The sequence below is a fragment of the Hyla sarda genome, chromosome 3 (genome assembly GCF_029499605.1).
Source record: "Hyla sarda isolate aHylSar1 chromosome 3, aHylSar1.hap1, whole genome shotgun sequence".
NCBI lineage: Eukaryota > Metazoa > Chordata > Amphibia > Anura > Hylidae > Hyla > Hyla sarda.
The window spans coordinates 251,116,603-251,132,690 of NC_079191.1; the positions used below are offsets into that span (position 1 = coordinate 251,116,603).

At 42.9% G+C, this 16,088-nt stretch overlaps 3 non-coding genes across 3 annotated transcripts; all 3 read right to left on the bottom strand.

Annotated features, from left to right (window-relative positions):
* Window positions 1-3,407: 3,407 nt before the first annotated feature.
* TRNAL-UAA (transfer RNA leucine (anticodon UAA)) lies at window positions 3,408-3,490 on the bottom strand. The gene has a single exon. It is a non-coding gene; the product is annotated as a tRNA-Leu (tRNA).
* Window positions 3,491-6,450: 2,960 nt separating this feature from the next.
* TRNAL-UAG (transfer RNA leucine (anticodon UAG)) lies at window positions 6,451-6,534 on the bottom strand. Its single transcript has one exon. It is a non-coding gene; the product is annotated as a tRNA-Leu (tRNA).
* Window positions 6,535-15,637: 9,103 nt separating this feature from the next.
* On the bottom strand, window positions 15,638-15,720 carry TRNAL-UAA (transfer RNA leucine (anticodon UAA)). Its single transcript has one exon. It is a non-coding gene; the product is annotated as a tRNA-Leu (tRNA).
* Between the last annotated feature and the right edge of the window lie 368 nt (window positions 15,721-16,088).

Genomic DNA, 16,088 nt, shown 5'->3' on the forward strand with positions numbered 1-16,088 from the left:
ATTTCAAAATTTTTTATATTTTAGCGACACCCCACATATCATATTTTCGCTTGATATATGTTTTTCAGTATTGAGAGTCTGAGGGGCCGTTATTTGGTTTTCTTGTGATCAGTTACAATCACATTTATTATTATTATTTTTTCACAGCGTGGAGGTGTTGGCAGCATAAGGAGACCATATAGTGGCTGAAAGGCACAGCCAGGAGTTGCAAGCAGCATGAGTAGGCACTAGGCTTTCACAATTCCTATGATTAAAAAATAAAATAAAAAATTTTGGATAGCGGGTGCTACCTATCATAAAATGTAATTCCCAGACCCAGGGCCAGCAGCGGCATCAGTAAACCATATATTGCCTGAATGACTGGAGTTGCTGAAGCATGAGGAGACCATTGAAATGTCTGATTTTTTTATTTGAAATTCAAATCAAAGTTTGAGTGTCCCGGACCCCGGCTTGAGGGTACAAAGGACAAAATCAAACAAGCCCCCACAGGTCTCATGTGGCCATGAGATATAGGCGCAACGTCTCCATTGCCCTGACCGGCCATTGTTTCCAAGACTTTTTGCCAAGGCAAACCATGTGAAGAACAGCCTAACACCGCCGTGCCCTACACACATGGTACGATGAAGGGCCACTGAGATTTGTACGTGCAGTGGAGGTCGAGCACACGGTGGAGGATGAGGAGGCGGAGTCACAAACTGTCACAAGACCAACTGCCTGAGAGCGAGAGCGTGTAGGAGGAAGCAGTGTGACCTGTCCAAGTTGCTGTTTTGGCTGTGCGGGAACCACATTTACCCAGTGGGCCATAAAAGACATGTATTGTTCCTGCCCGTAGTTACAGCTCCACACGTCGGCGCTGCCGTGCACTTTTGAACACACCGACAGGCTCAAGGACTTGCCCACCTTCTCTTGTACAAACTTATGCAGGGCTGGTACTGCCTGCTTTGCAAAGAAATGACGGCTTGGGACTCTCCCCCTCGGCTCGGCACAAGCCATCAATTCTCTGAAAGGTGCGGAGTCCACCACTTGGACAGGAGCACATTCAACTTCTGCGCCGTTGGATGAGTGGGCGCATACTGTTGTCTCTTGGACATGGCTTCGCCGATGGATTGTTGGCGGAATGGCTGACTGAAAGTGGGAGAAGCAGGAGCATCTGGAGCGACAGAAGGAGGGTTTGAAACACAACTCCTTTCAGCTGAGGTGGTGGAGCCTTGGCTGGCTGAAGGAGGGAGCAGCTGGCCACTGGGTGATGCAGCAGGCTGGACCACTACATCGGAGCCACGGGTCTCCCAGGCCGCTTTATGGTGGTAAAGCATGTGTTGACACAGGGCCGTGGTGCCGACATTGGGACCATGGCTATGCTTCACCTTCTGCCGACATATCTTGCATGTGGCTATGTGAACCTCCTCCGGATGCCTGATGAAAAACTGCCACACCGCAGAGTAGCTGATTTTCCCACCTGCAGTCTGCACTAATTGACTGCTACTGGCACCATCTCCAGGAACCCCTGTTCTACTACCTCCCGGAAAGGTAGGCTGCCGCGAAGCAGGTGGTCTACCCCGGGCATGTTTGACTCCAGAATTTCCACTTCTGCCACCATGCTGACTGCCAACCATGCTACCGCCTTGCTGGCTCAGCTGCTGCCTCAAGGGCAACCTGCAACCATCTTCTGATGATGATGATGAAGCCCCTTCTGCACCTGGCTCCCAATTGTTATCGGCTTCATCATCATCAACAAGTGTCTGCTTGTCACTGATGTCCTCCTCAGGTTCCTTACACCGCCAGCCCTGCGGTCGCCGGTAATCAGACCCGGAGCGAACACGCACCGGGGACTGATTACAAACTGGGTGCCGCGTGCATGATCCCGGGCATCCCCAGCTGCGGGACTCCCGCGATCAGGCATCTTATCCCCTATCCTTTGGATAGGGTATAAGATGTGTAAGCACCGGAGTACCCCTTTAAGTCCAATGCTTAACCGCAGAGCCTGGAGATCATTGGAGATCATTGGAGATCCATTCCCTTTTCACAGAAACAAAATCCTGTTCTATGAGCCTGGAGATCATAGGAGATCATTGTGACTAAGATTTTCCCTTCAAAAATAAAATTGTTGTAAGAGCATATTTGAAGTGGAAGAGTTCTAGCATTATTACAGAAGATCAACTGTTTACCAAGATGATGTAAGTTAGGCTGGGTTCACACTACGTTTTTGCCATACTGTTTTCAATCCGTTTTTCTAAAGAAAACCGTATGGCAAAAAAAGGATGGAACAGTATGGAAAAAAGTAAACCGTATGCGTTTTTAAACAGTATACTGTTTTTAAAAGGGCATACAGTTCCGTCAGTTTTTATAGAAAAAAAACCCATACGTTTTTGAAAATTTTGTCCATTTTTAATGGGAGGGGTCTTGGGTGGGGACTTTAGGATTCAAATGCGCATGTGCAAAGTAAAAACGTATAAGTTTTTCCCGTATGGAACTGTATACATGTGCGTTTCCCATTGACGACCATGTTAAAAGAAAACTTATGCGGTTGCAGTACGGTTTTTAAACCGGAGACAAAATCGTGGTCAAAATGGACAAAATTTTCAAAAACGTATGGGGTTTTTTTTCTATAAAAACTGACGGAACTGTATGCACTTTTTACTGTTTAAAAACGCATACGGTTTACTTTTTTCCATACTGTTCCATCCGTTTTTTTGCCATGCGGTTTTCTTTAGAAAAACGGATTGAAAACAGTATGGCAAAAACGTAGTGTGAACCCAGCCTTATCATGAAACATTCTTCTTTAGGACACTTTGGAGAATGCCAGTGTTAAAGCTCATACCAGGAGTGGGGTTTGAACCCATGCAGATACATATCCCTTGGATCTTCAGTCCAACACCTTAACCATCCATCCTCGAGATTTTTGTGACTAAGATTTTCACTTCTACAATATAATTGTTGTAAGAGCATATTTGAATTGGAAGAGTTGTAGGATTATCAAAGGAGATCAACTGTTTACTAAGATGATGCAAGTTACTCATGAAACATTCTTCTTTAGAACACTTTGAAAGCTCATACTAGCAGTGGGGTTCAAACCCACATGGACACATATTCATTTGATCTTAAGTCCAATGGCTTAACCACTCGGCCATCTATGTCAATGAGGCGGAAGAGGCGGAAGAGGCGGAAGAGGCGGAAGAGGCGGAAGAGGCGGAAGAGGCGGAAGAGGCGGAAGAGGCGGAAGAGCCTGAGGAGCCTGGAGATGATTGTGACTAAGATTTTCACTTCTAAAATAAAATAGTTTTAAGATCATATTTGAAGTGGAAGAGTTCTAGGGTTATCACAGGAGATCAACTGTTTACCAAGATGATGCAAGTTACTTGAAACATTCTTCTTTAGAACTCTTTGGAGAATGCAAAAGTTAAAACTCATACCAGGAGTGGGGTTCGAACCCACGCAGATACATATCCATTGGATCTTAAGTCCAATGGCTTAACCACTCGGCTATCCTGGTAGACTGTTCAAGTACTTTTGCATGCTATGGGTGATCATTGTGAGTTTTTTACCTTGAGCATTAAATAGTTGTAAGAGCATATTTAACCCCTTAATGACCACGGACATAAATGTATGTCCTGGTTTGGCGGGACTTCCCGCACTAGGACATACATTTACATCCTGTGTATGACCGCGAGCATCGGAAGGGTGCTCGCATCATACACGGCAGGTTCCGGCTGCTAGCAGCAGCCGGGGACCCGCCCGTAATGGCCGACATCCGCGATCGTGCAGATGTCCGCCATTAACCCCTCAGATGCCATGATCAATACAGATCACGGCATCTGCGGCATTGCGGTACTTTGATTGGATGACCGGATCGCCCGCAGCGCTGCTGCGGCGATCCAATTATCCAGCATGGTGGCCGGAGCCAGGTGAGGGGACCTCCGGCTGCCATGCTGGATGATCGGATCGCGGGGTCTGCGATCAAGCAGACCAGAGCAGAATATCACCGATAATACTAAGCAGTGCTGTGTCCTATGCATAGCACTGCACAGTATTAGCAATCAAAGGATTGCTATAGATAGTCCCCTATGGGGACATAACAAGTGTAAAAATAGTTGAAAAATGTAAAAAAATAAAAGTTTTAAAAAAATTTGAAAAATCTCCTCCCCCAATAAAAATGAAAATTGTCCGTTTTTCCCATTTTACCCCCAAAAAGCGTAATTTTTTTTAATAAACATATTTGGTATCAACGCGTGTGTAAATGTCCGAACTATCAAAATATAATGTTAATGATCCCGTACAGTGAATGGCGTAAACGTAAAAAATTTTAAGAAAGTCCAAAAATGCTGCTTTTTTGTCACATTTTATTTACAAAAAAAGTTATAAAAAATTATCTAAAAGTTTTATATATGCAAATGTGGTAACTTAAAAAAAAGTACAGATGACGGCGCAAAAAAACAGCCCTCATACCACCCTATATACATAAAAATGAAAAAGTTATAGGTGGTCAAAATAGGGCGATTTTAGATTACTGATTTTTTTTAAGTGGTACAAAAATATAAAAGTATCTAGCCATGGGTAACATGTTAATCGTATTGACCCATAGAATAAAGAACACATGTCATTTTTACCGTAAAGTGTATAGTGTGAAAACAAAACCCTCCAAAATGTGCAAAATTTTGGTTTTCATTTAAATTTCCTTGGAAAAATTTTTTTGGGGGATTTGCTGTGCATTTTATGGTAAAATGAGGGGTTTCATTACAAAGTAAAATTGGTCATGCAAAAAACAAGCCCTTATATGGGTCTGTAGATGGAAATATAAAAGAGTTATGGATTTTAGAAGGCGAGGAGGAAAAAACAAAAATGCTAAAATAAAATTGGCCTGGTCCTTAAGGTTAAAATGGGCTTTATGGTCATTAAGGGGTTAAAGAGAAAGATTACTAGGGTTAGTACAGAAGATCAACTGTATTACCAAGATGACGCAAGTTACTCAGTGGACATTCTTCTTTGGAATGCAAAGGTTAAAACTCATACCAGTAGTGGGGTTTGAACCCACACGGATACACATCCATTGGATCTAAAGTCCAATGCCTTAACCACTCGGTCATCCTGGTATATGAGCCTGGAGAGCCTGGAGAGCCTGGAGAGCCTGGAGAGCCTGGAGAGCCTGGAGAGCCTGGAGAGCCTGGAGAGCCTGGAGAGCCTGGAGATCATTGTGACTAAGATTTTCCCTTCTGAAATGAAATTGTTTTAAGAGTATATTTGAAATTTAAGAGTTCTAGCATTTTCACAGATGATCATCTGTTTACTAAGATGATGCAAGCTACTAATGAAACATTGTTCTTTAGAACATTCCAAGGTTAAAACACATACCAGGAGTGGGGTTCAAACCCATGCGGATACATATCCATTGGATCTTAAGCCCAATGCCTTAACCACTCGTCCATTCTGATTCATGTGCCTGGAGAGCCTGGAGAGCCTGGAGAGCCTGGAGAGCCTGGAGAGCCTGGAGAGCCTGGAGATCATTGGAGATCATTGGAGATCCCTGGAGATCCTTGTGACTAAGATTTTCACTTCTAAAATAAAATTGTTGTAAGAGCATATTTGAAGTGGAAGAGTTGTAGGATTATCACAGGAGATCAACTGTTTACCAAGATGATGCAAGTTACTCATGAAGCATTCTTCTTAAGAACACTTTGGAGTATGCAAAAGTTAAAACTCATACCAGGAGTGGGGTTCGAACCCACACGGATACATATCCATTGGATCTTGTAAGAGCATATTTAAAGTGGAAGATTACTAGGGTTATTACAGAAGATCAACTGTATACCAAGATGATGCAAGTTACTCAGTGAACATTCTTCTTTAGAACCCTTTGGAGAATGTGAAAGTGAAAACTCATACCAGGAGTGGGGTTCGAACCCATGCGGAGGTATATCTATTCAATCTTCCTAGAATAGAGCCTGGAGATCATTGAAGATTAATGGCGATCATTCTGACTAAGATTTTCCCTTCTAAAATGAAATTGTTGTATGAGCATATTTGAAGTTTAAGGGTTCTAGGATTTTCACAGGAGATCAACTTTTTATCAAGATGATGCAAGTTACTCATGAAACATTCTTCTTTAGAACAGTGCAAGGTCTAAACTCATACCAGGCGTGGGATTCAAACCCACACAGATACATATCCATTGGATCTTAAGCCCAATGCTTAACCACTCGTCCATCCTGGTCTGAGAGCCTGGAGATCATTGGAGATCCTTGGAGATCATTGGAGATCATTGGAGATCCCTGGAGATTCCTGGAGATCATTGTAACTAAGATTTTCCCTTCTAAAATAAAGTTGTTGTAAGAGCATATTTGAAGTGGAAGACTTGTAGGATTATCACAGGAGATCAATTGTTTACCAAGATAATGTAAGTTACTCATGAAACATTCTTCTTTAGAACACTTTGGAGAATGCAAAAGTTAAAACTCATACCAGTAGTGGGGTTTGAACCCACACAGTTCCTAAGTCCATTGGATCCTAAGTCCAACGCTTTAACCACTCGGCCATCCTGGTGAACAGCTCAAGTAATGTTGCATGCTATGGTTGATCATTGTTACTGAAGTTTAAACATTTTTTTTTGTCAAATATGTTTTTCAACCAAAACAAAACCAATGAGAACATTAATATATCAGACGTTAATATAGCAGACTCAGCTGCTAACGGCCATCACAAAAATATCAAAAGCAGTTAATATCAGTTATATAACATCAACAACAGGTATCTCGGTTTTCATCAAGGGTTCAAGAATGTATCAAGGAGGAGGGGAGGTGGGGGGGGGATTATTGCATATAAGAGTGTAATAGGTTGCAGATCTTATACAAAGAGGATTTCCCTTTGAAGAAGCAAACTATTATACTGAGGGTCTGTGAGGTCACGGGAAGTACATTTAGGACACCAGTTAAGCTACATGTAGGGAGGCTTTCAGGGCATTCTCCTAGCTCAAGTAACTCGTCCTTGAAGGCCCATGTAAAACCTCGGCTCTTATACAGTTAGGAAGCTGGTCAAATGAGGATAGCAACCATGGATTCCATATTTTCAAAAAGTTATCATGTGACCTCTGAGCTCTATGCGACATCTCCTCAAACCTACAAACCTGGTGGACCTTTTTTACCCATTCTCCCAGAGTGGGTGGGACTGTTTGAAGCCACGTCAGTGAGATCAGGGATTTGGTGACCGCCACTAAGTGGGTTAACAGAGAATTTTTATGGGGGGTAAACCCCTGAGTTGCTAGTCCCAGCAGGACTACCTCAGGTTGCAGCAGTACTGTTTGTTTTAAGATTGCGTTAATTGCTTTGTTAATCTCATCCCAATAAGGGGTGATGACTGGACAGGTCCACCAAATGTGCAAGTGGGTACCTATGTGTTTCTTGCATCGCCAACATTTGTTAGAATCAGATAGCTGGTGGTTGAACAGAAATTCCGGTGTCCTGTACCAGCGTGATACTATTTTGTAGTGTGATTCCTGCAACCTAATACATCTGGAGAAGCCTTGGGAGTGTTTGAGTATAGCATCACTTTCCTCAGTGGTGAAGTGCCTACCTAGTTCTTTTGCCCGAGAGGTAACAAAGTGTGGTGGACGTGCCTCACGGGTTTAACCCCTTAAGGACTCAGCCCATTTTGGCCTTAAGGACTCAGACAATTTAATTTTTACGTTTTCATTTTTTCCTCCTCGCCTTCTAAAAATCATAACTCTTTTATATTTTCATCCACAGACTAGTAAGAGGGCTTGTTTTTTGCGTGACCAGTTGTCCTTTGTAATGACATAACTCATTATATCATAAAATGTATGGCGCAACCAAAAAACACTATTTTTGTGGGGAAATTAAAACGAAAAACGCAATTTTGCTAATTTTGGAAGGTTTTGTTTTCACGCCGTACAATTTCTGGTAAAAATGATGTGTGTTCTTTATTCTGAGGGTCAATACGATTAAAATTATACCCATTATTATATACTTTTATATTATTGTTGCGCTTAAAAAAAATCACAAACTTTTTAACCAAATTAGTACGTTTATAATCCCTTTATTTTGATGACCTATAACTTTTTTATTTTTCCGTATAAGCGGCGGTATGGGGGCTCATTTTTTGCGCCATGATCTGTACTTTTTTTTGATACCACATTTGCATATAAAAAACTTTTAATAAATTTTTAAAAAATTTTTTTTTAATAAAATGTATTAAAAAAGTAGGAATTTTGGACTTTTTAAATTTTTTTTCGTTCACGCCGTTCACCGTACGGGATCATTAACATTTTATTATAATAGTTCGGACATTTACGCACGCGGCGATACCAAATATGTCTATAAAAAATGTTTTTTACGCTTTTTGGGGGTAAAATAGGAAAAAACGGACGTTTTACTTTTTTATTGGGGGAGGGGATTTTTCACTTTTTATTTTCACTTTTTCAGCAGCCGGGATCAGCCGCGCATGACACGGGCATCGCTCCGATGCCCGCGGTTATGCTTAGGACGTAAATGTACGTCCTGGTGCGTTAAGTACCACCTCACCAGGACGTACATTTACGTCCTGCGTCCTTAAGGGGTTAATCAATGATCTTTAGACAAGGGGAGAGTTTAGGTATGTCTAAGTGGTCCTCATCCAGTAGTTTTTCAAACTTAGTCATGGCATGGAGTGGTAAATATTTAGCCTTGAACAGGTCGTAGCAGTGGGTAAAGTGTCTCAGATGTAAAAACGATAGTCTCTGTTGGGGAAACAAAGGATCTGAGGACGTCCGTCGCTGGCAATGGTTCTTCTCCATACAACTGGGAGACAGACACACCCCTCAGTTTCTCCCACATATGGTGAAATGTGGGGGAATGACAGTTCAGAGCCACAGGTATCAAGCTTGCTGGTAAGAGAGGAGAGATAGAGGGTGACAAAGAAGGAGAGAGCTCCCGCCAGGTCGAGTTAATACCTAGTGTCAGAAGACAGTCCGAGTTGGCGTTGTATCTCTTGAGTGAGGGTAACCATATTTCCCTGAGGAGTTCGTGGTCTTGTCGTGCATAGTTTCTAAAACCACTAAAGGAGCGATTTGAGCTTGAGCTCGCTAGTTCCAACCATCTCTGAAGTTGGATAGCTTTAAATGTAGTACGCACATCTGGTAATCCTATTCCCCCTTTCCTTGAGTGTCTAGTAAATATACTACGGGCTAATCTAGGTCTATTTGTTCTCCACACATATTTGGAGATCATGGCTTGCAGTCGATGGAAAAACACCTGAGGCAGGGCAATAGGGAGCATTCTCAGTTTATACGTAATTTTAGGCAGCACAGATCACTTGACCACATTTTTCCTACCAAACCATTAAATTAGTGGAATGTTAAAATCCTGAAGCATTAGTTTGACTTTCTGAAGGAGGGGTACAAAATTAGACTCATATATCTCCTTAAGCAATTGTGGAATTTTCACCCTTAAATATTTTATGGTGGATTGGGCCCATGGGAAGATTGATAAACTGCTTAGCTCTCGTTTTTGGCTTTCTATCAAAGTAATATTGAGTAACTCTGATTTTTTTATGTTAACTTTAAAATAGGATATTTGTCCAAACGTGTCCAGCAACCGAACAAGACATGGTAAACTCTCAAAGGGGTCTCTCATAAGGAACAAATGGTCGTCAGCAAAAGCGAGGACCCTATATTCCCCTTAAGACGTCCACATCCCCTTAAAGCCCCATGACTGGCGTACCGCCTGTAAGAGAGTCTCCATCATTAGGATGAAAAGTGTAGGGGATAGAGGGCATCTCTGTCTCATCCCGTTGTGGATCTCAAATGGATAAGAGATTACTTCATTGACTAAAAGGGACACTGACGGGTTTGAATGAAGGGAAAAAATGGCATTTATAAAATTATCTGGAGTGTCTTTAGCACTAATGACCAATCTAGTCTATCAAAAACCTTCTCGGCATCTTTAAGTGTGCTTCATGAATACTCGTCAGAAGTTTGGTGTTTGAACGACCCTCCCTCCCCGGCACAAATCCAGACTGTTCCCCTCCTATTAACTGGTGGAGAATTTTTTTAATACGTAGGGACAGTAGTTTGGCCCATATTTTAACGTCCAGGTTAAGGAGGGAAATCGGTCTATAACTGCCGCATTCCTCCGGGTTCTTCCCTTCTTTTGCTAGAAGAGTTATGTGAGCTTCCTGCACCTGCTTAGGTAGGGTCTCGCCTTGTAGTAGTGCCTCACACCAATCTCTCAGACGAGGAAGGAGTGTGTCCCCATAAGTTTTGTAATAAGACAGAGGCAGACCATCTGGTCCCGGACTCTTGCCAGGAGAAAAGGACGAGATAAGCTTTTTCACTTCGTCCTTGGTAATCGGTGAGGTTAACTCCTTAGCCATGTCTGAAGAGTGCGAGGGTAGGTTAATGTCTTGTAAAAACTCGTTCATCTTGTGTAATCTATCCTCCACCATTGATGGAGTGTCTCCCTACCTGAGATCATATAGTGCCGAATAACATTCGTGGATATTGTATGCATGATTCCCTGTTGAGATTTTATAGTATGAATATGCGATTTAGCTCGGGCCTTTTTTTAATAGAGCAGACATAAGTTTCCCCCCTTTATTACCGTGGGCATAAATTTTATGACGATAGTGTAAGTAAGTTCTCCAATGTGAAAGTTGTAGATGACTCAAAAGTCGTTCTCCAAGTCCCTGCAACTCTTCTAGTACCCCCGCTGCTCTCGTTCGTTTGTGCACTCTTTCTAGTGCAGAAATTTGGGAGAGCAATGAGGAAACCTTTTGACCCCTTTCCTTCTTAAGCTTGGTCCCCCAGGAAATGAAAATTCCCCGGATGTATGATTTGTGTGCTTCCCAAACTACTGGCACAGACGGGCCTGAGTGAGAGTTTAGTTCAAAATATGTTTTGAGGTGTTGCCTAACATCCTCTTTGGCCCTAATATCTTCTAAGACATTCTCGTTTAGGCGCCATCTGAATTGTGAGGGGGAAGGGCAGATAAGGTAGAGTGTGAGGGAAATAGGGGAAATAGGTGCATGGTCAGATGTAGAGATCGCTTCAATACTTGCGGCTCCGATACTGGTGAGCAGGGACCTGTGGATGAGGAAGTAATCCAATCTCTGGTAGGAATTGTGTCCTGCTGAGAAATGTGATCAATCCCTCCCAGTCGGATGGAGATATCGCCAGGAGTCTAGGAGAGAGAAATCAGTTAGTTTAGAGTTCAGTTTTGTAATAGCTCTGAATGAAATGTGAAATTTACCAGATGTAGTGTCAACCAGGGGGTTTAGCGTCACATTTAGGTCACCTCCCACAACAATGGGACCTTCTGCAAACACTGCTAGATTTTCTAATGTCTGTAGCAACCAAGGTACCTGTCGCTGATTTGGAGCATATAGATTGGCTAAGGTGAACTCCACATTCTGTAGCTGAACCTTTAGAAATAGAGCTCTACCTTCACTATCTCTGTACACATCTAATATACGCAGAGGTAGCGAGCTATCGTGACTCCTTTTGAAGAAGCTGCCTCATTTGTAGAATGGAACCACCTATCAAAATGTCTCAATCGAAGTTTAGGAATTCTACCCTCTCGGAAATGGGTTTCTTGTAATAGCAGTATTGTAGTGTTTTGCTTCCTGATTACCTCTAAAATCTGGTGCCTCTTGTTTGGGGTATTAAAGCCCCTGACATTAAAGGAGATTAGCTTCAGGTCAGACATTTGAGTGGGTAACAAGGTAATAGAGGGCTGGGGAAGGGGTAGGGGGAGTGTATAACAAAGGTGGAATAAACCTGCAAGAACCCGAAGGTCACCGAGATATCAGAACTCATTTTACTAAAACCTCTAACAATGGCTTGAGCAAATATTCCCTCAAGGTGCACTGTGTAAGAACAAGAAGTTCATTGAGGGTTGAATTGGGGGGGGGGGGGGGAGGATGCTAATACACACCACTAAAATCCTAACCTGTGGAGCACAGGTCTAGCACCAGCTAAACAGTTTCAATAGAAATAACAGTACAAGAGAACGAGGAACCATTATGTGTACTTAGTTATCAGGTGGAAAACAGGGGGGGGAGGGGGGCATGAGAGAGCTTGCGAGAAATGCAGGGCAGACCAAGACAGTGGAGAAGAAGGGAGGGATGGTGCAAAGGCGAAAAGGGAAAACAGTCTCAGATAGTGAGAAGGAGAGAAGAGGAGTAAAACAAAACTAAAGAAGGGGGAGAGGAGAAAAGCAAGAGGGGGGAATGGAGAGGGAGAGAAGTTGGGAACACATATAGAGGACACATAAGAATGTGAGAATGCGATCAGAGAGAGAGAGTTTGAGCAGCAGATGTGGGAGATATATGAAGCTTTAAGAAGGACTGGAATAGTAAAGCAACGGGGGTAAAACAAATGCAGAGAATGTCTTGAAATGCAGAATGCGGTATGGAAGGCATCCTTCAGCTGCACATAATAAGCACTATCAGTGTACAACAGGTTAGAGAATTTATAAATATACAATGATATAGAGAAGTTCTCCCAGTAGTCTTATACCATGAAAGGACACACCATGTCACTATGTACATTAGTAAGTCAAAGTAAGGGGTTAAAGTGAGGGGGAGGGTAAAGAGGGATAGGGGAGGAACAGGTGGAAGGGGTGAGAGAGGAGAAGGGGAGGGGTGGGGGGGAACAGCAAGGAGGTATCGGAGAGGATGATTAACAGGGTTAGGGACACAAGTGAAGTGCAAAGACGATCAATAAAACAACAGGTTACAAGTTTAACAGGTAGTCAATGCAGTCAGTATATAAGGAGCCTTTTTGAAAATGAAATCACTTATAAACTGCCCATAGTTAACAGCTCTGTGAGTCTGCCCCCCTCAGAGTCAGCAACTGCAAGAAGCAAGCTGGCAGTATTACGACCCTCCCAGTCCCCATCCCATGCAACCCGGGCAAAGACACCCCAGACCCGAGTCCCCAGAAACGGGGGGAGCCCACAGATTAAACACAGTTACTTATCCATTTCCATCCATCTCCATTGGGAGAGCTTTCAGGGAGGCGGAGGGGGTCCCTTCACAGGAGTCTTCTTATTCCTGCCAGCTTTCTGAAGGTGCATCTGCTTCCATTCATCCTGCCTGGGTAGAGTCGGCAGGGCTGGCAGGTCCGTCACTGGGAGCCAGCTGGGGATGTCTAATGGAGAGATGTCCAGAGCAGACCACACTGCTTCCAGGTCTCCCGGAGTCTTCACGGTAAGCCGTCGACCATTTGCATTTATCGAGAGTCCAAAAGGGAACAACCAGGCATAGTTGATGTTTTTCTCTCTCAGTCTCTCTAGAAGTGGCTTTAGAATTCTTCGCTTAGCGAGAGTAGTTGGGGAGATATCTTGAAACAACGCTATTTCATCTTCTCCGTACATGAGAGGCTTGTGCTACCTGGCCGCCTGTAAAACTGCTGCCATATCCACAAATGATAAGAGTCCACAGATTACATCCCTCGGAAGGTCCGAGGGTTTTGGTTTCGGGTGCAGAGCCCTATGCACCCACTCGATGATAATCCTGGCTGCTCTTTCGGGACCCAGTAGATTTGTAAAAATGTCCATCGCCACCTTGTTCAGAGACTCGGGTGCCAATGACTCCGGCAGCCCTTTGAAGCGGATGTTCTTTCTGCGACTAGGCGACTTATTTTCCTGATCCACAATGAGGGATAGGGCTAAGTTTACATGGGTCTCTAAGTTGTGTTGAGCGGCATAGGCCATATTCGAATTTGCGATATTTTGCGAATATATGGACGAATATTTGTCATATATTCGCAACATTTGCATATTCATAATATTCATGTTTTATTTTTGCATCTGCGTAAATTTGCATATGCGGAAATTTGCATATACAGAAATTACCATAAGTGATAATTAGCATATGCGAAAATTAGCATATTCAGATTAGAGCCTTCTTTACACCACACAAGCTGGAAGCAGAGAGGGATGATCACTGTGATGTGTACTGTGAAAAAAAAAAAAGAAAAAAACGAATATTCGTCATTGCGAATAAATAGTGCTATATTCGCCAATATTTGTGAATTCACGAATATGCGATATTCGCGAATAAAATTCGCATTGCGAATATTCGCGAGCAACACTATCTCTAAGCGGGACTGTCTTCCTGCCAGGGCCTCCGACGCTTCTGTCCTAAAGCCAATGGAGTGCATCTCCGTTTAGATTTTAGCCCGATCGGCTATTACTGGCTTCAAGGCTTCGGATAAAGCTTTTTTCATAAAAGTCTTTAAGAAATGCTGTGTCACTACAGCTGGGGCTACGTCCTCCCGTTCCTCAACTGAGTCACCGTCCTCCCTGCTTAAGTACTGTTGAGGAGTCCCGGGTGCCATCTTAAGCGATCTGGCGGGAGAAGTGTTGCTCTTCTTTTTGAGAAATTTCGCCATATCAGCCTGGTTTCTACCTTGTCCAGGCGACTCAGCCGGTTCATAGTATGTTCCTCGATTTTTCCCATTTTGGTGCTAGTAAAAGCGGAGTTATTGGGGCTGGAAGCGTGCACAGGAGGAGCTCACACGTCCATACCCGTCTGCGGCTAGTCTCCGCCCCTCCTGTTACTGAGGTTTTTACTTTGAATATTAAATAGTTGTAAGAGCTTATTTAAAGTGGAAGATTTCTAGGGTTATTACAGAAGATCAACTGTATACCAATCTTAAGTCCAACGCATTAACCACTCGGCCATCCTGGTCCATGAGCCTGGAGATTCTGGAGAGCCTGGAGATTCTGTAGATCATTGGAGATCATTGAGACTAAAATTTTCCCTTCTAAAATAAAATAGTTGTAAGGGCATATTTGAAGTGGAAGAGTTCTAGGATTATCACAGGAGATCAACTGTTTACCAAGATGATGCAAGTTACACATGAAACATTCTTCTTTAGAATGCCAAGGTTAAAACTCCTACCAGGAGTGGGGTTCAAACCCACACAGATACATATCCATCGGAACTTAAGGCCAAAGCCTTAACCACTCGGCCATCCAAGTCCAAGAGCCTAAAGAGCCTAAAGAGCCTAAAGAGCCTGAAGAGCCCGGAGAACCTGAAGATCATTGGAGATCATTGTGAGTAAGATTTCCACTTCTAAAATAAAATTGTTGTAACAGCATATTTGAAGTGGAAGAGTTGTAGGATTATCACAGGAGATCAACTTTTTAACAAGATGATGCAAGTTACTCATGAAACATTCTTCTTTAGAACCCTTTGGAGAATGCTAAAGTTAAAACTCATACCAAGAGTGGGGTTCGAACCCCTGCGGATACATATCCATTCGATCTTGTAAGAGCAAATTTAAAGTGGAAGATTACTAGGGTTTATACAGAAGATCAACTGTATACCAAGATGATGCAAGTTATTCAGTGAACATTCTTCTTTAGAACCCTTTGGAGAATGTGAAAGTTAAAACTCATACCAGGAGTGGGGTTTGAACCCACGCATATACATATCTATTCAATCTTCCTAGAATAGAGCCTGGAGATCATTGGAGATCATTGTGACTAAGATTTTCACTTCTAAAATAAAATTGTTGTAAGAGCATATTTGAAGTGGAAGAGTGGTAGGTTTATCACAGGAGATCAACTGTTTACCAAGATGATGCATGTTACTTATGAAATATTCTTCTTTAGAACACTTTGGAGAACACAAAAGTTAAAACTCATACCAGGAGTGGGGTTCGAACCCACGCGGATACATATCCATTGGATCTTAAGTCCAACGCCTTAACCACTCGGCCATCCTGGTAAACTGCTCAGGAAATTTTGCTTGCTATGGTCGATTATTGTGACTGAGGTTTTTAATTTGAATATTAAATAGTTGTAAGAGCATATTTAAAGTGGAAGATTACTAGGGTTATTGATTCCATTTTATTGCGATCGCTCCACCCATGGAAGCAGACAGGCCCCCTGCCATCAGCTGACTAGTGAGTCAGATCCCGGCCGCATTGCAACCTGGGAAAAATCAGAGACAACAGTCATTTTGTATGCTGTTAAAAATAAATATTGGGGTGAAAATCACATAAGAATTGTGGGAAAACCGCCACGCACAGATACAAAAATCATGGCTGCCATCACAAATTTCGGGGCCCCTCACACAGCTCAAGGCCTGCCCCC